We start from the raw sequence: 27,558 nt of genomic DNA, 5'->3' as shown, positions 1-27,558 counted from the left end.
TAAGAAGGCACAAGTCGTGGTCTGCAAGAAACTGGTCTATGAGAAGACCCCGACTAGATGGAAATGCACTGCCCCACAAGGGATGATGAGCATTAAAACCCCCGAGGAGGAGGAAGTTGCTGAAAACGGGCAGTTAAGGCAACAGTTGGAAGAGTCCAGTCAGGAGGGAGATAAAGATTGCAAACTGTGACCCCAGAGTCCAGGGGGACCCTAACAGCAACCGCTTCCAATGAAGTTTGAAAAGGAATCCACGTGCTAGCAACGTCCGTACGGAGCAACGTACAAACGCCACCAGAGGCCAGCATAGATCCGACCCAATTTCGGCAGAAAGCACAGAACGCACGGAGGGGCAGTGAGTGATCATCAGTAAAATGAATTCCTGTAGAACCACACAAGTTGCAGAGTAAAACGAAATAAGGGATTTCAACTCCGGGAATTGATGGTTATATCCATTACAATTCCATAGGATAGCCACAGAACGATGATTCAAATGGGGGATGAATAGGCTAAAGCCAGTCATGCAGCCAGGTCACCATCCGTCACTGATAAAGAGGGGGGGGGGGGGGCGTCATCCATGAACAGTAGGTCAGAGGTAAGGTTGCGAAGGTGGGGATGGGACCTCTGGTGACACCAGAGGCTCCTTCTCCCAGGACTTATATTTCTTCTTCTTTTCTGTTTGAGATCAAGGAGGGCTGTGCTGCAAATGGGAGCCAGCTGCAGCAAGATCTGGAAAAGAGAGTGGGCGAGTGAGGGCCCACAGACCGCGGTTCTCGTGTGGCAGCAGACCTTTGGCCTGGAAGATTCCGGGAAGGAGGATCCTGGGAGGGGCGCCCTTGACCGGCAGACCCAGAAACTTCTCCGGCTGGGGAGGAGAGCGGCGCCCAGAGGAGATGGTGCGGGAACCAAGGAGGAGGGGGAGAGGAGAGAGGTTCGGGACTGGGGGGAGGAAGAGGTGAAGATGTAACTAAAGCATAGCTAGACGTCATTGACACAGGATGAAGACGTGTATACTTCTTACGAGCCTCAGTGTAGGTTAGACGATCAAGGGACTTATACTTCTGTACCTTCTTTTCCTTCTTACAAACCAGGCAATCTCGTGAATGTGGAGAATGATTGCCATGACAATTAACACACACAGGAGGGGGAATACAGGAACTCCCCTCATGGAGTGGACGTCTACAGTCACCACAGAGAGCGGTCTGCGAACAGTGGGAAGACGTGTTCAAAATGCAAACACTTAATACATCTCACAGGTGGTGGGATGTACGGCTTCACGCTACATAGATAAACCATAATCTTTACCTTCCCAGGGAGGGTATCCCCTTCACTCACAATGAGGAACTTCCTGTAGGAAGAGGAAATCTACATGTCGATTTTGCCTCTTTCCTGTATTCTGACGGCCTTCTGGTCTTGTCCTGGGACTTACGTCTCCTCCTCCTCCTCTCCCTTCTGCTCCGCCCTCTCCTCTTTCTGAGACAGAGACGCAGGGCAAAACGGGAGAGCAGGCTTCTGCAAGATCTGCGACCAAAAGAGAGCAAGCGACCTTGGGACACACAGACGGTGCATCCCGTGGCCGAGTTTTGGCTACAGGTCTTCATCCTGTGAGACGAGGGAGAGCACCATTACCAGTGGGCGCCCAAGTACAGGACACTTCTTCGGATGGGGAGGTGGAGCGGCACCCAAAGGGGAAGGCATGGGGACCATAGGGGGGGGGGGGGGGGGGCTAGGGCAAGGAAGAGGTAGGAGGGCGAAAGTATGTAACAGAGGTAAAAATAGAAGAAATCGACACTGAGTGGAGCCTGTCATACTTTTGGCGGGCTTCAGCGTAAGATAGACGATCCAGCGACTTGTGCTCTTGGATCTTATTTTCTTTCTTGTAATTTGGGCAATTTCGAGAGTGTGAAGAGTGGTGGTCGTGTCAGTTTACACACACACACACACACACACACACACACACACACACACACACACACACACACAAAGGTAGCGGATCACAGAGGATTCTCTCCTGAAGTGGGTGGCCACAGGCACCACACAGATAGTCTGCAGAACAGTGGGAAGACATAGGCCTGAAATACAAGAGCTGAAAGCACCTAGTGGGTGGCGAGACGTACGACTTCACGTCACATCGGTAACACTTAGTTTTGACCGTCTCTGGAAGGGTATCCCCCTGGAAAGCCAGAATGAAGGCGCCGCTATCGGTGCGGTTGTCTTTGCGACCCTTCTGCACACGTTGAACAAAATGAACACTGCGTCGCTCCAGATTAGCCCAGAGTTCCTCATCAGGTTGCATGATGAGGTCACTATGAAAAATCACTCCCTGGACCATATTCGCAGACTGGTGAGGATTAACAGACACGAAGAGCTGCAGATTGGGCGGCAGAAGGATCTTTGATCAACAAGGGGCCCTACACTATCTTACTGAGACACTCCACTTTGCCAAACTTGTCCTTGATATTCTTTGTGGCGAGGAAGGAGTCGTGCTACCTGCTCTGTCCATCCTAATAAAGGCCAGGTGTCGGGGAAAGCGTTTCTCCCCAAGACGGAGAGCCTTACCCCTGTCCAGAGTGGAACAAGGGAAGAGAAGGCGCAGGGTCATACAAAGCAGCATTCGATGATTCCCACCACTCAAAAAGACGAACGATTGAAAATGGCCAGATATTTGCAGCTTGATATGCTTCGTGCGCCAAGCATGCACCCATACCACCCACTCCGATCAGGTGCTCTCCCCATGGACACCGCTCTGCCACAGCAACGCCCATCTGGCATGGCGGTCGTTACCGGGAGTTCCGATGCTCCAGGATGACAAGCAACCACTCCTTGGCATACGTGGGGAGGGAACAGCTCAAGTACCAGTGCCAGGGGGGCTCAGCCAGATGGGTATGTAACAGCCTCTCCACATGGACTGGCTACACATGCTGGCGACCCAGTGAGGCAGGGGGGGGGGGGGAGCATGGCGAGGAAGAAAGGGGTGAGAGGAATCCACATTGTACAGGCTAGGGAGGGAGTTGTTCTTCAAATGGCTCACGCTAAAGACAGAAAATTTTGGAAGTGGAGGTCAAACCCCAAGGGCGATGCCAAAAAGGATGAAAGAGAACAGGTAAGAGAAACAAAATCGCAAGGATGACTGAGAACCAGGTGGGTAGCCAGGTTGACATAAATAAGAACACCGAGAGAGGAGGAGAAAGAGAGGGCAGCGGGAAAAGAGCCAGGATGGGGAGGGAGGGGCACAGTGAAGGAAATGCAGCCTGGGTAGAAAGAATGGGCTGCAATAGCTCAAGGCCCCGTGTGGGCTAATCAGGAAAGAACCGCAGGTCCCCTGGGGGTATGAAGAAGAATGAAAATACTGCAGTCTTACTTGGTTTTCTTTACAAGATTTATGTGGAATATAAAATTTTCTTTTGACAAAGTGCAGTCGCATCTTGAAACATGCTACTGATGAAACTTAAGAATTACAATCCGGTGAGCATTCAACGAAACAATAGCAATTGTCTACATTTGCGGTAAGGATTTTTTTATGTTTATGTTCGATTCGCAATGAACAAATAGGTCCACCATTTAGGGCTGAAAGATACTTTATCGCAACATTTGTTACAGATTTAGAAAAAGTGTTCACATATTTGTTACACGAGAAATATCTGAGTGCTTCGAGGAGAAAATGAAAAGCACCACTGTTTAATGCTCTCCCCACAGGATTGTAAAGAGATGACACTTCCCCGGCAGCAAATGGCGCGAAAGTATCGTATAGTGTATGCAAGTTCAGAGGATGATAAGCCATTTTGATCTGATTCAATACCGAGAGGAAACTACTTATTTCCATTGTCTTCACTTAACATGCTCCTCATAACTGATATGTCAGAATTAAGTAAATATGCATTAAGTAGCGTTTCCATATTTCGAACGAAAGCCAACAAGGACACATTATTCTGGGATCAGTTGAGGGTGCTGTTAGAAGATTTCACAGAGTGCGACTTAATTGTCACGTGGAAAGTGAAAACAAAAAGGTTTTCTTCTGTTTTCTTCAGAAACTCAACACAATCTAGAAGAAATCAATAGAAGTAGAGCCAAAGATTTTGTAACCGAGGAGCAGAGGAAGATAGAAGCGATGGATGTTATCGCAAGAGAAGGAAGTTGTTGGCAAGAAACGTTCGATTCAACGCAGTCTACACTTTTTTAAAAGAAAAGAACTGTTGCTCCTCTTTGAGTGGGAGTATGCCATGTCTGGGTAGCGTTCGTTGTAAAGCATATCTGCATACTTTTGGCCATGAATTTAGACGATTAACATCCTTTGTTAATGCTTTAGGTAAATCAGTTTACTGAGCTGACATCGTGTTTTGTAAAATACGGTCAAAAATCTCACTTGCACAGTGTTAGCTTTTTGCTGAGATTTTGAAGAGGATTCTTCCGTTTGTGGAAACGGTGTTTCTTAACCCTCGATATGCAGCATTGAGAATGTTCGGAGTGGCTCTTTTTGTTTTCTTCCTACTCAGTACAATAAGAATGTGCACAGTCCTGTATACTAGACAGACAGTAATTTAACGTTCTGTTGACGTCGTGGTCACTGGGTTGAAAGATGGTGCAAAGAATATGCTGTGACCTTGCTGTTGGGAAAAAATCTTTGCATTCGCCACAGTCGATTTCGAAAACCCACGTGTAAGTCTGTATCAAGAGAGCCAGAATCCTTTGCACAATGTAATCTGTGTATGATTCATTTGATCTGACTTATTACCTGCCAAACAACGTAAAAATATTTTCTTAGGTTATGAAAAGTAATCATAATGAAAATGGCATTGTAAATTTATCCGAATCAACGAAACGCCAGTGTCAAGTTGCAAGTAATCTGAATCTATGTTCTTACACTGAGAGACATCCGAAAGACAATACCACCTGTTTCGTATCTCCCTCCATTCCGGCAATAACACTTCTACAACTTCACTATCTATTTGGTCGCATTTAGTTTGGGGCTGAAAACGGTCTTTAGGTGTTCCAGTACAAATAAAACAAACTAAGTTTGATTCTCAGCATAAAGATGCTTGGTACTCCGAAACTATAGTGAGCAAATAATGACGTAATAATACAGCAGCGGAAGAGTTGTTTCGCTATGGGCCGACAATACAATTACATCTGGAAACAATGGACTACATAAGTTGGCTCCTTGTTTGTATGTTCAAATAGAGTACTTAATCTGAAATGAAAAATATGTAGTAATGGAAAGTCGTGGCTAAAAAGCCCTTTTTAATCTACCTAAACTGAAACAGGACTTAAAGAGTCAAATATGAGATGGCACTGCAAATTAGGACATTTTGGGTCGCTTAAGACGGAAAATCATGCGTTATACTTCTTATATATTGGCTGATACGGGAGATGGTCGCCCATAAAAATATATCTTACTATAGACGCCCTCTGAGGCACAGCAGTTTGCATGTGTCAGAAACTTTCTCAAACTACAAAACGCGAAAGACAGAAAAAAATCCAAATGCTGTTTGTCATGAAAACCGTATGGAAGATGGCCATCCAAACAAATCTTAATGTAATCAGCACGTTGCCAAAACAGATAACTGAACAATACGTGCAGGTGGAAGTAAACGTTTTAACACTCCCTTATACGCTACGTATCCGACAGACACAACTGAGCGTGTTTTATGACAGGTTTTGCTGCCCGAAGGCGACGTTGTCTTTTCGCCTATTCCTTAAGGGGTTAGTCCAGCACTGTCGCGCGTCCCACGCACGAGAGGCGATTAATTTACTACTGTATGTGACATACGTCGTGATTGTAAGTGCCTATTTTTAAAGGTTTCATTTTTAATTTTACCATTCAATTTTCTTTCTGGTATACGTTGTGATTATAATTATTTTTTTTTCAAACTATTGTAAATTTTCTGAGCAACTGTATTTTGTCCAAGCTAATCTTACCTCACTTGTTTGTCCAAAACCCATTATTTTTCATTTTCAGGTTCAAAATGGCGACAAAAACTGTACAGTATGATCTCAATACCCTGCCGACAGCCCACAAATGCACTAACTTATACTTGATGGCCTTGACCAGAGTGATGATGAAAGCAAAAGTTTCAGCAACTGAAGGAACATTAAACCTCATTTCAAAGATCCCAGAAGATGAAGTTTACACTGGTGCATAAGAAGAGATACAAGAACGCGAAGAGAAATGACGCTGAACGAAGCGATTCGACACACCACCTGACTGTGTAGACGAGACCTCTTATGTTTGTCTCAGAAACCAAGGAAGAAAAATATTGCATTCAATTTTACGGAGAAAATCACCTTATCCACATAAGAGGGACAAAAACAACCTCATAAGACAATTCCCAGGCCCAGTCGGAAAGGCTAAGCAGTCACAGACCATTCTGGAAAGCTGTGTGTTTATTTGATAGCATGTTAGAAATGGTTGCAATGTTCACTGACCAATATATTGATATCATCCAACATAATTAAAAAGACAGACAAAACCGAACAAAGCATTTATTGGTCTTCTCTATATTGCTGGAACTTATAAAGCAATGAAACTGAACCTCTAAGATTTATTGGCTCCTGCTGGATACGGGATTGAGATATTCCGTCTCACCATGGGGGTCAAAAGATTTCGTATCTTGCTTCAAACTGTAAGATTCGATGACAGGCAAACCAGAGAAGAGAGAAATGTGTTCGTTCGTCTTGCACCTGTCAGAGACGGTTTTGAAAAATTAGTCATGAACTGTAAAGGTAGTTATCAAGTGGGAAAAAACGTCGTCATCGATGAGAAATTTGAGGCTTTTAGAGGTAGGTGCAACTTTATTCGGTATCTACCTTTCAAGCCAGCTAGATATGGAATTAAAATATTTGCTGGCGCCAATTCAAGCGTGTATTACACGTGCAACATGGAAATTTACACAGGTAAGGAACCTGATGGCCCTTCCCCCGTAAGTAATAAATCCGTGGATGTCGTTCAACGCCTGGTAGCCCCGCTAAGAAAATCACGTCGCAATATAAAAACTGTGGTTCAGTGATGTTGCTCTTCTTCACAGCGTGAAACAAAATATGGCCTGTCCTACGTGAAAACTTGAAAAAGAACCAATGGCAAATTTCAAAAGAAATGAAAGTTTTGAGAAACAGAGAGGCATTCTCCAGCGCTTTTGCTTTCAATAAAGAAAGCACTATCGTTTCATGTGTGCCACACAACAAAAATAAAAAGAATGCTCTATTTCCAGTATGCATTTGGACGGAGCAACTGAAGGAAGTGGGGAGAAAAGAAAACCGGAAATAATTACGTATTATAATAAACAAACTTGGTGTGGACATGGTTGACAAAATGTATTCTGCTTACAGCGTCCAAAGAGGCACGAAAAGATGGCAAGCGGTAATGTCTTCCACCATTCTAGATGTAGCTAGTATCAACAGCTAAGTCATTTGCCTAGGGAACGGACAAAACGCGCCACCTCGCCGGGTTTTTCTTCGTGAGCTGGGAGAAGAGCTCACAAAGGATCACAGCTTTCACGCTTGCCACGCACAATGGCCTTACGTCTTCGAGAACTACTTCCCCAAGCTTAAATACCACAAACTTCAAACAACTCTGGAAGAACTGATATTGAAGCCCGTAAACGAAAGCACTGCCAACCCTGGCTGGGACAATGAAAATAAAACAAGACTCACCAAATATACAAGCAAAGGATGCGGCCAATATTTATGTCTATAGCACTGCGACTATTTTTGTGTCGGCGGGTGTAAAATCTATCATGACAATGATGACACTCATTCAGAGTGACATTTTGTAAAAGTTCGAGTTGCTGGGGACTTTGTTTCTTTTTCTGTAATCCTAGTAGTATTAATCAGGTTTAACTCTTAACTTAATTTCTACGAACTAGTTTATACAAGAAGTTTATACATAGTTTAAAAATAACATTCTTAATTTGATGATGTGTGTGTATTTTTCTACCTGGGAAATGCGTAACTACTTTTATCAGGTAACTAAATGGGTATGTCATAAATACGAGTCGGGTACCGCGTAACGAAGAGTGTTAAATGTTTTGTGTCTATCTAACAGTAAAGAAATGTTAACTTGGGCGGTTTAACAGTTTCTTCTTGTTTCAAGTTTATTCGAAATGAGACTACTTTGTTAAGCAAAAAGTTTTAAATATTACCAGAATAAATTTTTTTAAAGCGGATTTCAGCAGAATAAAATAAATGGTTCCTGATTTTAACTGTCGCAATTTTGGTAAGACAGTATTTTTTTTTTTTTTTTTTTGCTTTGTGTCAAGCTGTTACATTTCAAAATACGATGTGTGGTCGATTCGGGACACGTGAAGGAAACTTATGTGAATCATTTGGTCGCTTAGATTACAGGAACCATCGAAACACATCGAACAACCTAGTTTGATAGCTTGACAAAGAGGGATTCGCGGGGCGTGTTACTGACACGTCTGCTGTCCGCCAAACTCAGCTGCCCGCAGGGTCCTCTAGCTCCAGGGGATCTCCCAAATTAGATTACCACACGGATGCACCAGCTAAAGGTCATCGTGCTCAGAAATGGTCCATCGAGACGCACTAGTTCCTGCTGTCCATGGCGCATCGAAAGCCCACTCACTCCGGCATGTTGTCTTACTATTCCTTCACTCATATATTTAACGCAACTGAGTATCAGTTTTTTTTCCGCTTCCTTCACTTTTTCTTTCTTTCCCTTTGAAGATTTGCCCTTCGACCAGCTACCGTAGCCCTCAATGTGTTGGACAGGTGCCTTTGTTCTTATTCTACACAATGCTACTCTTGACAGGCCTAACTCTCGAGGACTCCATAACGGAAGTGCTCCCTATTCTATATCCTAAATCATCATTTAAGCAAATAATTATACGTCCCTTTTCTTCATACCGAAGTTTCACTGCTGCATAATAGGTCTGGCAATGTCTCTTTTCAGTAAACTAGTGGATCATTATTAACTTTTTTTATTGGGTGAATTTCGGATAGAGCCACATGTATTCTGGACTGTGTTTCTTATTAATTACATAAAGACTGTCATTTTAAACGATTATTTTGACTGATTTTACTCCTGACTGGCTCCGTCCCTTGAGGTATCATTGTTTTCTGTTTGCTTCTCACCATCACTGACAGCATGAGCAGTTAGGTAGAAAAACTTTTGTTGTTAAATATGCCTTTCACCTGTAATAAGAATAAAGACAGATACTAATATGTGCATTTTTACTGAAGTCAATCCATTGCGCCATTTGGTATACTGTGAAACAAAATCTTTTAGACATGGCCTGTAATGTGAACTGGTGTACATTATTTAGATAGAAATCCTAAAAATGGTCTCTAAACCGTGTAGTAAAAATTACAGACTCAAAAGAGCAACTGGGAGGCGTTTACACAAGTACACTTACTACAGTTTAAGAAAGCTAACAAGAACAGTTAAAGGTATAGGGTGGCATGTGTTTAAGTAAAAAAAAAAATACTTTGTCACTGTTCTGTGTGTGGGTAGGGATGTTTTATTTGTAGGTATGTATTAGTATCGTTCAACACTCGTGCATGAGTTTTCGGGTCCGGTCTATTTATCGAAGCGTTCTCTGAAACATCAGTGGGAACTTTCCTGATTATTGGAGTGGGAACTTTCCTGATTATTGGAACGTGATTTACATTATCGAGAAGTACGACGAAGAGAGAACAGCACAGCGCGGGGAAAGTGTAGGTAGTGGTAAGGTGGTTTACAAATTGTCTCAGCCAATGTAATCCACCTACCACTACAGTACTATTGCCCCAAAAGTAGTTATGCCCAACAATCTGGTCGCCAGAACTGGGCATCTGGAGTGCATCTTTGTTGAGGATATAATGGAGAAATTTAGCATCCTCCCGGACGTGAAGCAGAGAATTGTCAGGAGCTGTTTTCTGAAGACCAAAGTCGTTTTTACACAAGAATTGGTCTAGTTAGAGTTCTGTTTTTCAAATGACTGATGTTAGCATGAATTAATTCGCAGTTTTTTTTCCCAGCGGCAGATCACTAAGAAAGCGACAATGAGTGTCGCTTGGTTGTGTTTTGTAAGGCGAGTGTGTTCATATAACCCAGGTTCTCAGCGTCAGCCCTCTCTGAGCTTACATATCACGTTGGAGAAGGCTGTGGCTAAAGGAATAGAGAGGTTTGTTAAGGTGGAACTAAACCGTACTGTTTCCGCGAAAACTTAAGTGTTTTAATTTGGTGTGACTGGCTCTAGCGTCTGCACTGAGAGTATTCTGACAGTCCGAGGATGCTGGAAGATGCCAGATAGGAGGTTAAAAGGAGCGGTGTGCAATTTATGGTCCAGTGTACGGATCTGAGGAGTTCGTCTGAGTGCTATGACGAGGCTATAGGGTTCGTACCAGTATTTTAAGAGCTGTGACTAACTTTACATCGTGCTAAAAGAAGAGATACGACCACGTTAATGACGAATGCAGACATTTCTTTGCAATTTTTAGGCGATAAGGCGTGTAGACACATTACATGACTATACTAAGAACTCATAAAAAGAACAGAACTAGCTATATTAAAAGATATAGTGGACGTAAGCATACGTCAGAAGTCATCGCGAAATGGGTGGCCATACGAATGAAATTAAAATTCTGGCCAAAAATGGACAATGAACTGAAAGTGCAGTTAAGCTCTATTCGTTTACTGCATTTAGAGAGTGTCAGCACGTGCGGAGGAAACGTGCGTCCAGGCGGAATGAAACAAATGTGAGAATGGCGTTTCTACCTAAACGACACGTCAACTCACACACTAACAGTTAGGAATTGCGTACTACCGCTATTTGAGGATTTATGTTTTCCCTAGATGTAGCCCTAGAAATCAAACAGCGAATTAAGTAAGTTAAGTTTCTTGACGATAGACTCACGCCACAAATTCGATGCTTCACTGCCAGGACACACTTGTGGTGATAAAATGAGAAGCCATTAATTTTTAACACTGAATGAAATCAGTCTACAGTTGCCGCATCGAGTTCTGGAACTGATTGCCATGACTGAACCACATGATCACCATGATGACTGTTACTAAAAGGAGATTCCAGCACCGTACGATACGAGATGTGCTAAAGGATAGCCATGCAATGGAAATCCACGAAACCCTCACATAATAATACGTACGTAAATGTGTCATAAAAACATGTATCTCCTACACAGGTAACATCAGCGAATTACCACTCAACTATGTCCACACTGATGATTTAGATGCACTGACGATAGCGAGAATTGTACACACACAGACACATTGGCCAAATGAATCTAAAAACGGCAATACGTAGTACAAGCAAGTGTCAGAATGTGTCGTAGGGCAAAGGGCACAATGTAAATAACTGAGTCAGTTCGGAAGGAAGAAAATGATCGGGAAATGAGTTCATGATACACTGACCTTTCGATGTGTACACGCTATGCTGCTCCATCACTAATGCGCGGAAACAGAGGACACAAAGGTGTTGTACAACGCGACAGACGGATACTACACCGCGTCATGTGACCTGAAACCGCAAAGATTTTCGTACTGTCCACGTAGCCTAAGCTGCCCGTATAGCGTCGTAAACAGTGGGTGCTCCATTGGTTATAGTGTGTACATTATCTAACAGATGATACGGCATTATTCATCGCACTGGGATACTTATCAATTTAAAATAATATACAGTATATCCTAGATACAGAGAAGATTTGAGACAACAAATGTTCATGGAATAGAAACAAAGATAACTGGACCAGTCACGATGTATTTGCTTATTTCCGTATACTTCTTTCGAACCTTTTCCAACATAGCTTCAACATGGGGCAAACTGAAGTTACACACTTTCGTAGCCTGATGCTGAGTACTGGTTTATGACAGTGTAGGCGGTATTATTCTTGATGTCTACCTTGCTACTGCTGGATTTATGGTGGCTGTTTATAGTCAATAGTGATTAGTTCTGCGGCCAACAGGCAATCAACATGGAAGCCGCCAAGTGGATATTACCAACAATACCGCACACTGCCCACATTGGCGCAAGCCAGTACCCAGAATCAAGCTATAAAAATAAGAGTATTTATCATCTGCATGCCTCACCTTAAGACGAGCCTGAAAAAGGCATGAACATATGTATACGAAAATACATATTTCATATATGACTGGTCGTAGTTACCTATATTTATGTTCCACTAACGCCTTAGCAACATGTGCGAGGTTCTACCCAGTGTTGATAACTGAGCCAGCACGAAATGTCTCTTCTGCTGGGCCAGCACCCTATTTTCCTGCCCAGTCCGCATGAGTCCAGAGGGTGGGTCTGCTCCTCACTGGTAGTCCCAATGTTAGGCGGGTAAGAATGCCAGCATGCACTAGGTATATTTGATGGGAAATCTCGTCCGTGACGTGGAAGAGGCCGTGCCGGCAGCTATCGAGTGCACTGGGTGCAACCGGCTACATATAGTGGCACATGACACGAATGACGCCTGCTTCTTGGGTTCTGAGGACATCCTCGGCTCCTTTCGGTAGGTTGGATTAAAAGATGGGGGGGGGGGGGGGGGGGAAGGGACCAAACTACGAGGTCATCAGTCCCTTGTTCCGAATAAAACAATGCCACAAGTGTGAGAATAAAATAAATGAGACTGACAATTCAAAACGGAATTAAAGGCAAAATCACAGGAACGATGAAGGGCAACAAACGTGTAATTGGACAAAAGGGGACGAGAAAACTACAGAAACATAAGAAAAGGGATGAAGAGATTAAAATAACAAAGCAGATTACCATGGCTGGCTGACCATCAGAATAAAAAAGTAGAAGCCAGCCATTCTGCAACACATTAAAACCTCCACCCTAGGAGCACTAGGGTGGAGGACACAGGGGGAAAAAAGGACATGCAATAAAACTTAGATCAAATGATTAAACCCCCCTTCACGAATAAAATTTAAAACTAAATCAGCCGATGAAGCGTTGTCAGATAAAATCAGCGGTAACGAGTTCGGTAACCCAAGATTTCGTCGGTGGGCAGTCAAAGTGGGACAGTGCACCAGAATATGGGCCACTGTCAACCGGGCGCCGCACCGACACTGAGGCGGATCTTCACGGCGCGGGAGGTAACTGTGGGTCGCCCAAGCGTGGCCAATACGGAGCCGGCAGAGGACAACTGATTCCCTGCGAGAAGCCCGCACATTCGTAGTCTCCTTAATGACACACAGTTTGTTGTGTGTACTGCTATGCCATTCCATCTCCCAAATCCGAAAAAACCCTACTGCGTAAGTCAGAACGCAGGTCAGGTTCACAGATGCCTATCACCAGAAGCGGTTTCCGCGTAGCCTGTTTTGCCAGCCTGTCAGCAAGTTCGTTGCCTGGGATTCCGACGTGTCGTGGGCTCCACAAAAACACCAATGAACGACAGGACTGGTTCACGGCATATATATATATGGACTCCTGGATGAACGCTACCAAATGATGGCGAGGGGAGTACTGGTCGATAGCTTGTAGGTTGCTCAAGCAGTCACTACACAGAAGAAACAATTCCCCAGGTCGTGAACAGATATACTGAAGTGCATGAGAGATGGCCACCAGCCCTGCAGTGAATACACTGCAGCCATCGGGCTAGGAATGCTGTTCAAAATGGCCTCTGTGGACGTAGGCGAAGCTAACATGACCATCAGCCATCGAGCCGTCAGTGTAAACAACTTCAGAGCCCCGGAACACGTCTAGAATCGAGAGGAAGTGACAACTGAGAGCGGCAGGAGTAACTGAGTCCTTAGGGTCATGTGAAAGGTCCAGACGAATCTGCAGCCAAGTGTACACCATGGAGGTGTATGCGGACGGATCTGGATGGGAGGTGGTAAAGGGAAGGACTCCAGATCAGACAGAAGGGATCGCACGCAAACCGCAATCGTTAGCCCTGACCTGGGCCGCCAATGCGGGAGATGAACAGCCGCGGGTGGAAACAGGAGACGGTAATTCGGATGCTCAGGAGAACTACGAATGTGTGCAACATGACTGGCGAGCAGTTGTACACGTTGGAACTTCAATGGAGGGACTCCGGCCTCCACCACGACACTCACTGGTCACCGGACTCGTTCTAAAGGCTCCCGTCACTAGGCGAACGCCACAGTGGCGCACTGTGTCGAGTACACGCAACACTGAGGGCGCTGCCGAACCATAAACCAGACTCCCATAGTCAAGGCGGGATTGAACAAGGTCTTTATACAGTTGCAGCAGAGTAGAACAGTCTGCACCGCAGTAGGTGTTACTCAGGCAGCGAAGTAGAGATGGGCAAAACTGTTCTTTTCAGAGATCGGATTAGAACTGTTCACTCCCTGAAATGAACTAGCTCTTTTTCATGACTCACCACTCATTCACAATAGAAAATAAATGGAAGGCACATTGCCCTTTAAACTTGGTTTATTCCAGTACTATACCTGTAGTTTGATCTTATTTGATCCTATTTTGAAGTAACACAGATAATGAGTAAGAATTTTGTATTGTTTATTGAAATTTCCATGATATGACAAAATTTTTGATTATTGATTTATTTTGCACTATCGTGGTTTTTTGGGTGATCAGAAAATGTTGTAACTTGAGATTTACCTTAACAATATATTTGGCTATAATGTATTAAAATTTCATTAACCTCGCACAAATACATTGCAAGCCATATATTTTTAAAGGGAACGTTTCCTTCCGAAGACGCCTAAAATCGCAAAATCCGTACCAGAATAAGAAAAAAAATATAAATTTGACTGTAAGACTAAAGTGCTGCATATAGCCTTACACAGAATAAAACAAGGAAAATATTGGTGTATCACATTTTGCGATACGTTTATCGGTTCGCTCGTAATTAAAGCGTAAATTCGAGTGTCCATAATAAAAATCCTATAGTAAGAGGAGTCGTCAGGAACCTAATCTGATCAGTTTAAACAAATAAAAATGAAATGAAAACAAATGATGTATACATAACATAATAATGTAATATACATAGCGGTATTACTACGATGAACAATGTCCAGTAGAGACGAACTCCGATGCAGAAGTGCTGAGTCAAGCAGGTCGAGCCGCGAGCTGTATTACTGCGTGAGCTAAGACCGCAGAGACCACAGTGACACCTGAGTTGCTTTGCTCAATGCTCTGGTTAGAGTCGAGAATGGTGGGGTGAGCGTTGAGCGGGCGAGTTCCGAGGGTGGGAGGAGCGGTGAAGGGCCACCAGTCACCCGCTCCGAGACAAATCGTCCGTTCTCTTGCGAGCAGGTTGCTGCACGTAGTTCTTATGTTCTCCGCTAGGAGGCTCTCTGTCCTGTTGCTCGCATCAACTGCCCAGAGGGCAGGACGTGCGACTGAAATGATCGCCGACAGAGTGCGATGCTAAGTTAAGCTGCACCAGACACTGCACGCGGCAGAGGACGCACAGAGATGGCGCGGCACATGTGAAACACAAAATCCAATGGGGCACTGCACAATGCAGGCAGCCAAGGTAGAAGCAGGGCAGAGGCCGACGCCGGCTGTGTTGTGTAGCGCGCACTGTGCTCTGACCAGCAGAGGCGCCGCTGATATGCTCCGTCTCTCTCTCTCTCTCTCTGCCGTGGGAAACGTTTGGAGCTACCGTTCTTTTTTTCTGAATCACTGATTGTTCACTCCTTTGATAGATTCAACTATGAATCAGTTCAGGAGCGGATCCCCCATCTCTACAGCGAAGGGCACTCAGGTGATGCTAGCACTTCCGCTTAAGCTGACGAAGGTGAGGTAGCTAAGTCAATCGGGCGTCGAAAACCAGTCCTAAGAATCGATGTCTCTACTACAGTGAGTGGATCGTCATTAAGGTAAAGTTCTGGTTCCAGATGAATGGTACGACGCCGACAGCAGTGCATGACACACGACGTAGCAGCCGAAAACTGGAAGCCGTGGGCGAGAGCCCGTGACTGCGCCTTGTGGATGGCTCCCTGTAGGCGCCGTTCAGCAACACCAGTACTGGTGGAGCAGTACGAAATGCAGAAGTCAGCAGAAGTCGTCAGCCATATAGAGAGGGTGAGACGGACGGCCCTACAACTGATGCTAGAACATTAATAGCCACTAAATATAGTGATACACTCAATACAGAGCCCTGTGGGACCCCTTTGGCCTGGATATGGGGAGAACTAAGGGAGGCACCAACTTGGACACAGAAAGTACAGAGCGACCGGAAATTCTGGATAAATATCGAGAGCGGGTCTCTGAGACCACATCCATATGTGGCAAAGATAAGATGTCGCCATGTTTTAGTCTTATGCTTTGCGTAGATCAAAAAACATGGCAACAACGTGTTGGCGTCTGGAAAAGGCTGTTCGCATGGCAGACTCGAGGGGCACAAATTAACAGTGGTAGAGTGGCTGTCGGAACACGTCCTGACATGGACCCAGTAGGATACGCAACTCCACGACCCAATCCAACCACCGACACACCATACATTCCAGCAGCTTACAAACAACGTTGGTGAGGCTGATGGGCCGATAGCTATCCACATCAAGTGATTTTTTACCAGATTTGAGCACCGGAACGATGGTGCTCTCCCACTATTACGATGGAAAGACGCCATCGTACCAGATCCGGTTGAAGATGACCAAGAGATGGCGCTTGTAGTCGGAAATGTCCGAAAGAACAGACACCACATTCATATAAGCATATAGTTCTGGCAATACTGGCCATGACCTCCTCCTCCTGTGCGGATGCACACATATTCCCCGAACTCTTACGGGACTTGGTAAGAATGTCTTCCACGAGTAATGAGTGTGTTGGGGTGGGACACTACGAATGTTGTGTCTGAACATACAAGGTGAGAATGTGGGTCTCGCGGGAGGCGTGCGCGATATAGTACCAGCAGTCGCACTATCTTCTGTGCCCTTGGTGGCTCAGATGAATAGAGCGTCTGCCATGCAAGCAGGAGATCCCGGGTTCGAGTCCCGGTCGGGGCACACATTTTCACCTGTCCCCGTTGATATATATCAACGCCCGTCAGCAGCTGGAGGTATTAATATAATTATAATTTCATAAGAGGTTTTGGTCGTATGTAAAATCAGTAGATGAGTCAAAATCATCTTTTCATTCACTCAGCGACCACACTGGCACCGAAACGGAAGATGACAGAAGGCCGAAATACTGAATTCGGTCTTCCAAAATTGTTTCACCAACACGATCCCTCCTTTCAGTCGTCATACGAACGTCAAAATGGCAGTTATTGAGATAACCGTTCGCGGAATAGAAACACATCTACAACCGCTTCGAAGTAGAAAGGTGTGATAACTATGAGATATCTGGAAGATTCTACGAAGATTATGCGAAAGAACTTTGTAGTGTTATGTGTGCCTCACTGCTTTTTTTAAAACTAATTTGTGCCTCATTTTATTCTGAGACGCTCGGTAATGTATGTAAATACCGTAAATGTAAATGTGATTCAAAAAGTACTTTAAGTGAAGTGCAGCTGGACAGTAAGAAACTATCTAGAGCGCAATCCCCGCAACGATAATATTAGAGAATCTTTGAGTATGGACTAAAAAAAAATACAATTGATTTATTAAAAAAAAAGAACTGTTAATCTGTATCTTGTGGGAAGATGATGTGTTGCTAGGCCTTCGCTCAGAACATATTGTTACATTTAATGAAAATTGATATTTTAGTGATAAAACCGAGTAAAATATGTGTAAGAGTTGCCAAACATTTATGTACACAAATTTTCTGGAAATGAAGACTAGAAATATCTTGTTTTTGGAAAAGGAGCTAAATTTCATTGTCGTTGCCGTCTATCAATCGGCAGAACTGTAAGTGTACAAAGTTCACTAAAATACAGGAAAAGAAATGCATTCTCTATAGTTTTCATTCTATAAGTAACAACCTCTCATTATTTCTTAATTATAGTAATTGGATTATGTTCTTGTACAATAGTATGGTGCTGAACTCCACTGACCAATTTTGATGTAGCTGGACGTGTAGTTTGAAGGAAGTTTGTGTGCTAAGCAATCTCCTTTTCTCACGAAAAGCAGATTGCTGTTTGATCTTATTTACTTACAACAGTGGTCCCTTAGGTATGAAAAGCTACGAAAACTTGGGCTAAAAGGTATCCGCAATACGGCCAAGTAACTAACAGTCTTATTTTAAACCTTAAATAATACGAAACCAACTGGTGCAGAAGCTGATCATTCAAGGAGGCAGCAACCAAAATTCAGGTACCAGTTAAGACTTAAAGAAAACCTCAATCAAAAATCAATCTCTCGCTCTCCAAACACATATATAAATATTCACATTACTAAGATAAAAATCATTTTTATATTGGCGCCCGATCAGGGACGCGAAACGAAATTAAAAATATTTCGTGCTGTTGTTCGAAACGCCTTTGTAATTACCTTGTATTTCTTAGACTTGAAACATTTAAGATGTTGTAGAAAAATTTTCTATTTCATCGTTGCTAATCGATGCCACTTATTTTCATGTACCACGACAAAATTATGCCGGAAACAATACTTATTTGTACTTTTTGAATCACATTTACATTTACGGTATTTACGAACATTACTGAGCTTCTCAGAATAAAATCAGGCACAAATTAGTTAAAGAAAAAAAAGCAGTGAGGCACACATAACATTACAACTTGTTCCCGCTTTAGAAGTAATTTATCGTAGATTGCTTGAGCAACGAAGGGTCCCTAGCGATTGGAAGAAAGCGCAGGTCATTCCCGTTTTTACGAAGGGCCGTAGGACAGATGCACACAATTGTAGATCTGTATCATTGATGCCCAATCTGTTTTAGAATTATGGAAGTATTTTATGGCCAAGAATTAGGACGTTCTTAGAGAAGGAAAGATCTCCTATATAAAAATCAACAAGGATTCGGCAAACAGAGATCCTGTGAAACTCCGCTCGCTTTGTTCCTCCATGAGATCCACAGTGCCGTAGATAATGGCGCTCAGGTTGATGCCGTGTTCTTTGACTTCAGAAAGGCATTTGACACCGTCCCGCACTGTCATGTAGTGAAAAACTAGATGACTGAGGTATTCTGTTTCTTAAAGGAGATTTTCTTTCTATTTAAAATGACTTACCTCACTGATATTTTTGAGAAATTAAATATTCCTCAAGCTTCACTGGAAGGTAATCAGGCAACTGTACTATCTTGGAATGAAAAAGGTGAAGGCGTTCACAAATAAATTAGAGCTGTGGCAAAACCGAATGGAGAGTGGTATACTAGATAATGTTCCCTACTATATGGTCACTGTTAGAGGATACAGATAATCCGATACATCCAATGGCGATAGAAGCTTGCTTTCTTCATCATCTTGCAACATTAAAAGTTCACTTCCAGAAATACTTCAGCAACGATTTTGATAAATTTAACTGGATTAAAAATCCAGTCATACATGCTTCTAGAGCATCATTTCTAAATATAGAATTCACTTCTGGTACTTCACTGAAGAGTAAATTTAATGAAGTGGTTTTGTTGGAGCTTTGGATACATATTAGCAAGGGCTTCCCAACGCTAAGACAAAATGCAATGAATATCCTTATTCCTTTTGCAAGAACAATTGTGCAAGACTGGATTTTCAGCTTTGTCAGTTATTCATAACTACCGTTCAAAGCTAAATGTAAATATAGAACTTCGAGTCGCTCTCTCTGCTATTCCTCCACTTCTTGAGAAACTTTGTTCTCAAAAACAAGCTCATCCATCACACTGAACTTTTAATTGCCATTGTAATTCTTGTTTGCTGAATTGTAAATAATGTCCGTTTCATAGTTTTTGAATAAATGAAAACTTGATAAAGATAAAAATTTGTACCGTATTTTCGTTATAATACGTCATTTTTTGTTTCTGCTATGCAAAATCGTTTTAAACTGAGTTTGGTTAACATAATAAGGAAAAAAATATAAGGGGGGGGGGGGGGCGAGGAAAAAAGTTTGAGAACCACTGATGTAGTGGTTACGCATTCGTGATGAGTATATCAACCCATCACCAATCTCAACTCTTCTCTGTATCTAGCATATATCTTCTGTTATTCTAACTTGGTAAATGTCCCAGACCAATGATGATTTTTATGAAATCAGTAGGGTGGACTACGCAACACAACCAGTACACCACCCACAACTACTAAGTTCCCACCCCGTCTCACCCACTTTTCTTTTGTTACTAGCCAGTGCAGAGCTTCAGATGGCAACACCACTTTTTTTGTCTGCTAGCACAGTATGTTTAACTGCGAACGAAATGGTTAAAACCCATTCTTGAGATATTTTATGCCTCTCAACAGGTAAAATAGCGGGAGGCCGTCAGAATCCAGGCAAGAGGCAAAATCGACATGCAGATTTCCTCTTCCTACATGAAGTTCCTCAGTGTGAGTGAAGCTAAAGATCTGTTCTAATTCCAATCTCCTGACACTGTATATTTAGACAATTCACCACCTATACTGAGGAAATAACAGATCAGATGATGAGGATGAAGAAGAACAAAAATCCGGGAGAACATGGAAACCAGGCGAAAGCCATTTAAGTTAGAGGGGAGAAACATCATAAGAGATCCGAGCAGTCGAGGAGATCCCAGAAGACTGGACGACAGCAGTTATCTGTGGTGGACAAGAAAGGTGACAAAATCGACAGCACTAACTATAGAAGTAGTTTTCCCCCTGAACGTCTACTAGCAGATCTTGTCCAACTGTACACGGGACAAAACCTAACCACTTTCAGAAGAAGTGACATTTGAATATCAGTAGTTTCAGAAAGGACATTCGACTGTGGAGAACATCTATGTACTGCAACAGCTCATACGAAACTAGTCAGCCCAGTTAGTGTGTCTCATTGATTCAAAAGGCAAAGCAAAGCTCGGTACGCAAGTCACGGACAACCTTAACATAGTCGCAGTGCTGACGCAAGATCGTATATCACCAATATTATTAATGCTGGCTCTCTAAAGGTAATGGGGAAAGTTTTCCTTAAAAATTACGAAGACTTCGAGAGAAGGTGAGAAAATTAATAATCTCTCATTTCCCAATGGCATGGCCCCGTTGTCCAAATCTAAGGAAGAGCAGATGCAGATAAGCAACAGAGCTGACTGCAGCTAACAAGATAGGTCTTCTTATGAATGAATCAACGACAGTATCTACTGATGATTAGAGCTAGTGCCTATTCAAGAGATCGAACCCATCCACTAGCAGATGGAGCCCAATCCTACAAAAGGATTTATGATTTTAAATCTCGGGGCCTGACTTCTACATGATGTGAGGCAGTGATCAAAGCGAAGATCCAAGTCTGAAACCGATTAGACCTCAGTGTCAGCCAGTTACTTACATCGCATCCTGTCAAGGAATTTAAGACTTCAGCTGTACGAAACACTGATACAATGCGCAGAAGTAGCAGTAATAGTAGTAGTAGTAGTAGTAATAATAATAATAATAATAATACAAACTTTAAAAAAGTTTTTGTATCACCCCTGTTCCGAGAGTTCCAGCACCTGTACAGAAAATAGGAAGAGAGACCAACATAAACATTTCCATCCTTTTTACTGCGCATGAAAACCACGCATTCCATGTTATACCACCATACAGCGAGACCTTCAGAGGTGGTGGTTCAGATTGCAGTACACACCGGTACATCTAATACCCAGTATCATGTCCTCTTGCATTGATGCAAGCCTGTATTCGTCGTGGCATACTATTCACAAGTTCATCAAGGCACTGTTGGTCCAGATTGTCCCACTCCTTAACGGCTATTCTGCGTCAATCCCTCAGAGTTGTTGGTGAGCCACGTCGTCCATAAACAGCCCTTTTCAATCTATCCCAGACATGTTCGATAGGGTTAATGACTGGAGAACATGCTGGCCGCTCTAGTCGAGCGATGTTATCCTGACGGAAGTCACTCACAAGATGTGCACGACGTGGACGCGAATCGTCGTCCATGAAGACGAATGCCTCGCCAATATGCTGCCGATATGGTAGCACTATCGGTCAGAGGATAGCATTCACGTATCGTAAAAACGTTACGGCGCCTTCCATGACCACCAGCGGCGTACGTCGGCCCCACGTGATGCCACCCCAAAAAGGCAGGGAATCTCCACCTTGCTGCACTCGCTGGACAGTGTGTCAAAGGCGTTCAGCCTGACCAGGTTGCCTCCAAATACGTCCCCGACGATTGTCTAGTTGAAGGCCTATGCGACACTCACTGGTGAAGAGAACGTGATGCCAATCCTGAACGGCCCATTCGGCATGTGTTGGACCCATCTGTACCGCGCTGCATGGTGTCGTGGTTGCAAAGATTGGCCTTGCCATGGATGTCGGGAGTGAAGTTGCGCATCATGCAGCCTATTGCGCACAACGAGTCGCAACACGAGGTCCTGTGGCTGCACGACAAGCGTTATTCAACACGGTGGCGTTACTATCAGGATTCCTCCGAGCCATAATCCGTAGGTAACGGTCATCCACTGCAGTAGTAGCCCTTGGGCGGCCTGAGCGACGCATGTCATCGACAGTTCATGTCTCACTATCTCCTCCATGTCCGAACAACATCACTTTGGTTCACTATGAGACGCCTGGACACTTCCCTTGTTGAGAGCCCTTCCTGGCACAAAGTAACAATGAAGACGCGATCGAACCACAGTATTGACCGTCTAGGCATGGCTGAACTACAGACAACACGAGCCGTGTACCTCCTTCCTGGTGGAATGACTAGAACTGATCGGCTGTCGGACTCATTCCGTTTAATAGGCGCTGCTCATGCATGGTTGTCTACATCTTTGGATGGGTTTAGTAATATCTCTGAACAGTCAAAGGGATTTTGTCTGTGATACAATATCCACAGTCAACGGTTATCTTCAGGGGTTCTGGGAACTGGGATTATGCAAAACTTTTTTGATGTATGTAGTAATTTTATTGTCATTCGGCCATTACAGCAATAACACAATGTCAGGCATGTAATACAATATAACTTAATTCAAAGAAAACAAGAGGCATGCTATTAATACTACAAAATTATGACATAGAATGGGTGAGCAGCTAGCCATTTGTACAGATTTTGTTTGAATGCTTCTTCAGATAGTTCTTGTACATATTATGGAAGCTTATTAATTAATTTGTGCCCCATCAATTCATAGCTGTTAAGTGACCTTGACAGTCTGTGGTAAGGAGTATAAATGCATCTGCTACTTCTCGTGTTGTAGAAATGTATATTTTCTCTACGTTTTGCTTCTGGTAACTCCGTTTTTGTGTGGAGTAAAACATAGTAAATATATAGGTTTATTACAGTCATCGTTTTTGTTCACAGAATATTGGTTTGCAGTGTGCTTTGTATGGAGAACCAGTAATTATCGTAATGTTTTTCTTTTGTAGTATTAGGATGTCACGCACTAAACTCAAGTTCCCCCATACAATATATTAGGATATTTTGGAAAAATGCAAAATACGACGTTCTAACATAATTTTGAGGTACACAGTACATAAGTCGCCGTAGCAAATACATCACTCTAGACAGTTTGCCACTAATATATTGTACATGTTGATCCCAGGATAATTTTTCATCTATATATACCCCTAAAAACACAGAGAATCATCTGATGGAAGATTGTCTTTTAGACTAAAAACCATCTGCTGCGTTTTGCTATCAATCAGCAGGAAGTAGTAGTTGTTTTTTAGGGGAAGAGACCAAACAGCGAGGTCATCGGTGTCATCGGATTAGGGAAGGGCGGGAAAGGAAGTCGGCCGTGCCCTTTCAAAGGAACCATCCCGGCATTTGCCTGGAGCGATTTAGGGAAATCACGGAAAACCTAAATCAGGATGGTCGGACGCGGGATTGAACCGTCGTCCTCCCGAATGCGAGTCCAGTGTGCTAACCACTGCGCCACCTCGGTCGGTTTCAGCAGGAAGCCATTTGCTTTAAACCAATAGGATGCTTGAGCCATTGTCTCTGCAACATAAGGTTTGAGGCTACTGAAATCATTACTACAATGAAGGAACGTTGTATCATCTGCATATAGTACTGTCAGACTCTATGAATGATGGCAGATCATTAATTATTATTAGGAACAGAAAAGGCCCCAATATATATCCATGTGGTATACCTATTTTAACTAATTCAATACTGGACTTTCCTTTACTTACACAAACAGCTTGCTTGCGATCCTGTAGATACGATTTTAATAGTTTAAGGCTGTTACCTCGAATGCTCTACACCAGGGATTCCCAAAGTCGTCGATATCGACCCCTTGGGGTCGATATCGGTTTCCTAAGGGTCGACATAAACGAAAACAGATTTTGGGGGTCAACGAGGTCTAAAAATCGACCCCTATTAAATTAAAACAAGTTCTTATTTAAAACTTTCAAGATAGGTAGGTACTGCATTAATACTATTTTAAATATAATTTCCTACCTACTTAAGATTCTTTAAGTAATTAATTTGTAATAATCATTATAAATTAAACGTGATATTTACTGAATGATATGTCATTTTATTTTGTTAAATTTTGATGACAAAATGAAGTCAACGTTACTCACTTAACCAAATGCAAAGTTTTCCAATTGGTACCTTAGTACCTAGGTATTTTGTATCAATAGGAAAAAACTAAAGATAGGCCCCTTCATTCATAATAGTCTGCTAACTTAAAGCATTGCTAATTCTCACTGTCTTCTTCTATTGACGTAAGAAAAATAACACTCTGTAGCAGCTGTTTTAAGTTAGCGGACCATTATGAATAAGGGGATTGATCTTAAAAGTAGGTAATTTGGCCATGGGGGTCTGAGGTAACAGTTCATTTTGGAGAAGGGGTAACTTGTCCAAAATAGTTTGGGGATCCCTGCTTTACACAGTCAAAAGCCTTACTTAGATCACAAAAGGGGACCTGAGCAAATCCTTCATCCTCAAACACTTTATGTATTTGTGACTACTGAGTCTACAGCATCAACAGTTGACAAGTTTTTTCCTAAAACCATACTGTGATTCGCTAATTATTCCTGCATTTTCAAAGTACACAGGCAACTGTTGGTATATTACAAATTCAAACACTTTAGAGAGCTGGGACTACGGAAATTGGTCTGTAACTTGAAGGTGAGTCTGTTTCACCGCACTGCAGTTCCTTCTCTAAATCCTCGCACAAACGAAAAAATGGCTGACATCGAAATAAGTGTCCAAGGAATAGAAAAGCAACTGGAATCACTCAACAGAGGAAAGTCCACTGGACCTGACGGGATACCAATTCGATTCTACACAGAGTACGCGAAAGAACTTGCCCCCCTTCTAACAGCCGTGTACCGCAAGTCTCTAGAGGAACGGAAGGTTCCAAATGATTGGGAAAGAGCACAGGTAGTCCCAGTCTTCAAGAAGGGTCGTCGAGCAGATGCGCAAAACTATAGCCCTATATTTCTGACGTCGATCTGTTGTAGAATTTTAGAACATATTTTTTGCTCGAGTATCATGTCGTTTTTGGAAACTCAGAATCTACTATGTAGGAATCAACATGGATTCCGGCAACAGCGATCGTGTGAGACCCAACTCGCTTTATTTGTTCATGAGACGCAGAAAATATTAGATACAGGCTCCCAGGAAGATAGTATTTTCCTTGACTTACGGAATGCGATCTATACAGTTCCGCACTGTCGCCTGATAAAGTAAGAGCCTACGGGATATCGGACCAGCTGTGTGGCTGGATTGAAGAGTTTTTAGCAAACAGAACACAGCATGTTATTATCAATGGAGAGACGTCTACAGACGTTAAAGTAACCTCTGGCGTGCCACAGGGGAGTGTTATGGGACTATTGCTTTTCACAATATACACTTCTGGAAATGGAAAAAAGAACACATTGACACCGGTGTGTCAGACCCATCATACTTGCTCCCAACACTGCGAGAGGGCTGTACAAGCAATGATCACACGCACGGCACAGCGGACACACCAGGAACCGCGGTGTTGGCCGTCGAATGGCGCTAGCTGCGCAGCATTTGTGCACCGCCGCCGTCAGTGTCAGCCAATTTGCCGTGGCATACGGAGCTCCATCGCAGTCTTTAACACTGGTAGCATGCCGCGACAGCGTGGACGTGAACCGTATATGCAGTTGACGGACTTTGAGCGAGGGCGTATAGTGGGCATGCGGGAGGCCGGGTGGACGTACCGCCGAATTGCTCAACACGTGGGGCGTGAGGTCTCCACAGTACATCGATGTTGTCGCCAGTGGTCGGCGGAAGGTGCACGTGCCCGTCGACCTGGGACCGGACCGCAGCGACGCACGGATGCACGCCAAGACCGTAGGATCCTACGCAGTGCCGTAGGGGACCGCACCGCCACTTCCCAGCAAATTAGGGACACTGTTGCTCCTGGGATATCGGCGAGGACCATTCGCAACCGTCTCCATGAAGCTGGGCTACGGTCCCGCACACCGTTAGGCCGTCTTCCGCTCACGCCCCAACATCGTGCAGCCCGCCTCCAGTGGTGTCGCGACAGGCGTGAATGGAGGGACGAATGGAGACGTGTCGTCTTCAGCGATGAGAGTCGCTTCTGCCTTGGTGCCAATGATGGTCGTATGCGTGTTTGGCGCCGTGCAGGTGAGCGCCACAATCAGGACTGCATACCACCGAGGCACACAGGGCCAACACCCGGCATCATGGTGTGGGGGCCGTACACCACTGGTGATCGTCGAGGGGACACTGAATAGTGCACGGTACATCCAAACCGTCATCGAACCCATCGTTCTACCATTCCCAGACCGGCAAAGGAACTTGCTGTTCCAACAGGACAATGCACGTCCGCATGTATCCCGTGCCACCCAACGTGCTCTAGAAGGTGTAAGTCAACTACCCTGGCCAGCAAGATCTCCGGATCTGTCCCCCATTGAGCATGTTTGCGACTGGATGAAGCGTCGTCTCACGCGGTCTGCACGTCCAGCACGAACGCTGGTCCAACTGAGGCGCCAGGTGGAAATGGCATGGCAAGCCGTTCCACAGGACTACATCCAGCATCTCTACGATCGTCTCCATGGGAGAATAGCAGCCTGCATTGCTGCGAAAGGTGGATATACACTGTACTAGTGCCGACATTGTGCATGCTCTGTTGCCTGTGTCTATGTGCCTGTGGTTCTGTCAGTGTGATCATGTGATGTATCTGACCCCAGGAATGTGTCAATAAAGTTTCCCCTTCCTGGGACAATGAATTCACGGTGTTCTTATTTCAATTTCCAGGAGTGTATATAAATGACCTAGTAGGTAGTGTCGGAAGTTCCATGCGGCTTTTCGCGGATGATGTTGTAGTATACAGAGAAGTTGCAGCATTAGAAAATTATAGCGAAATGCAGGAAGAAATGCAGCGGATAGGCACTTGGTGCAGGAAGTGGCAACTGACCCTTAACATAGACAAATGTAACGTATTGCGAATACATAGAAACAAGGATCCTTTATTGTACCATTATATGATAACGGAACAAACACTGGTAGCAGCTACTTCTGTAAAATATCTGGGAGTATGCGTGCAGTACGATTTGAAGTGGAATGATCATATAAAATTGTTGGTAAGGCGGGTACCAGGTTGAGATTCATTGGGAGAGTCCTTAGAAAATGCAGACCATCAACAAAGGAGGTGGCTTACAAAACACTCGTTCGACCTATACTTGAGTATTGCTCATCAGTGTGGGATCCGG

At 43.8% G+C, this 27,558-nt stretch overlaps 1 protein-coding gene and 1 non-coding gene across 2 annotated transcripts in view; one reads left to right on the top strand and one right to left on the bottom strand.

The window, feature by feature from the left end:
- Positions 1-27,558, bottom strand: part of LOC126191190 (centrosomin-like) — a 417,752-nt gene that overhangs the window by 375,443 nt on the left and 14,751 nt on the right. The window lies entirely within an intron of this gene.
- Positions 16,814-16,888, top strand: Trnaa-ugc (transfer RNA alanine (anticodon UGC)). The gene has a single exon. It is a non-coding gene; the product is annotated as a tRNA-Ala (tRNA).

The sequence above is a fragment of the Schistocerca cancellata genome, chromosome 6, assembly GCF_023864275.1.
Source record: "Schistocerca cancellata isolate TAMUIC-IGC-003103 chromosome 6, iqSchCanc2.1, whole genome shotgun sequence".
In the NCBI taxonomy this organism is placed as follows: domain Eukaryota; kingdom Metazoa; phylum Arthropoda; class Insecta; order Orthoptera; family Acrididae; genus Schistocerca; species Schistocerca cancellata.
Note: the sequence above shows the minus strand (reverse complement) of the source record. Positions and strands in the feature narration are given on the sequence as shown.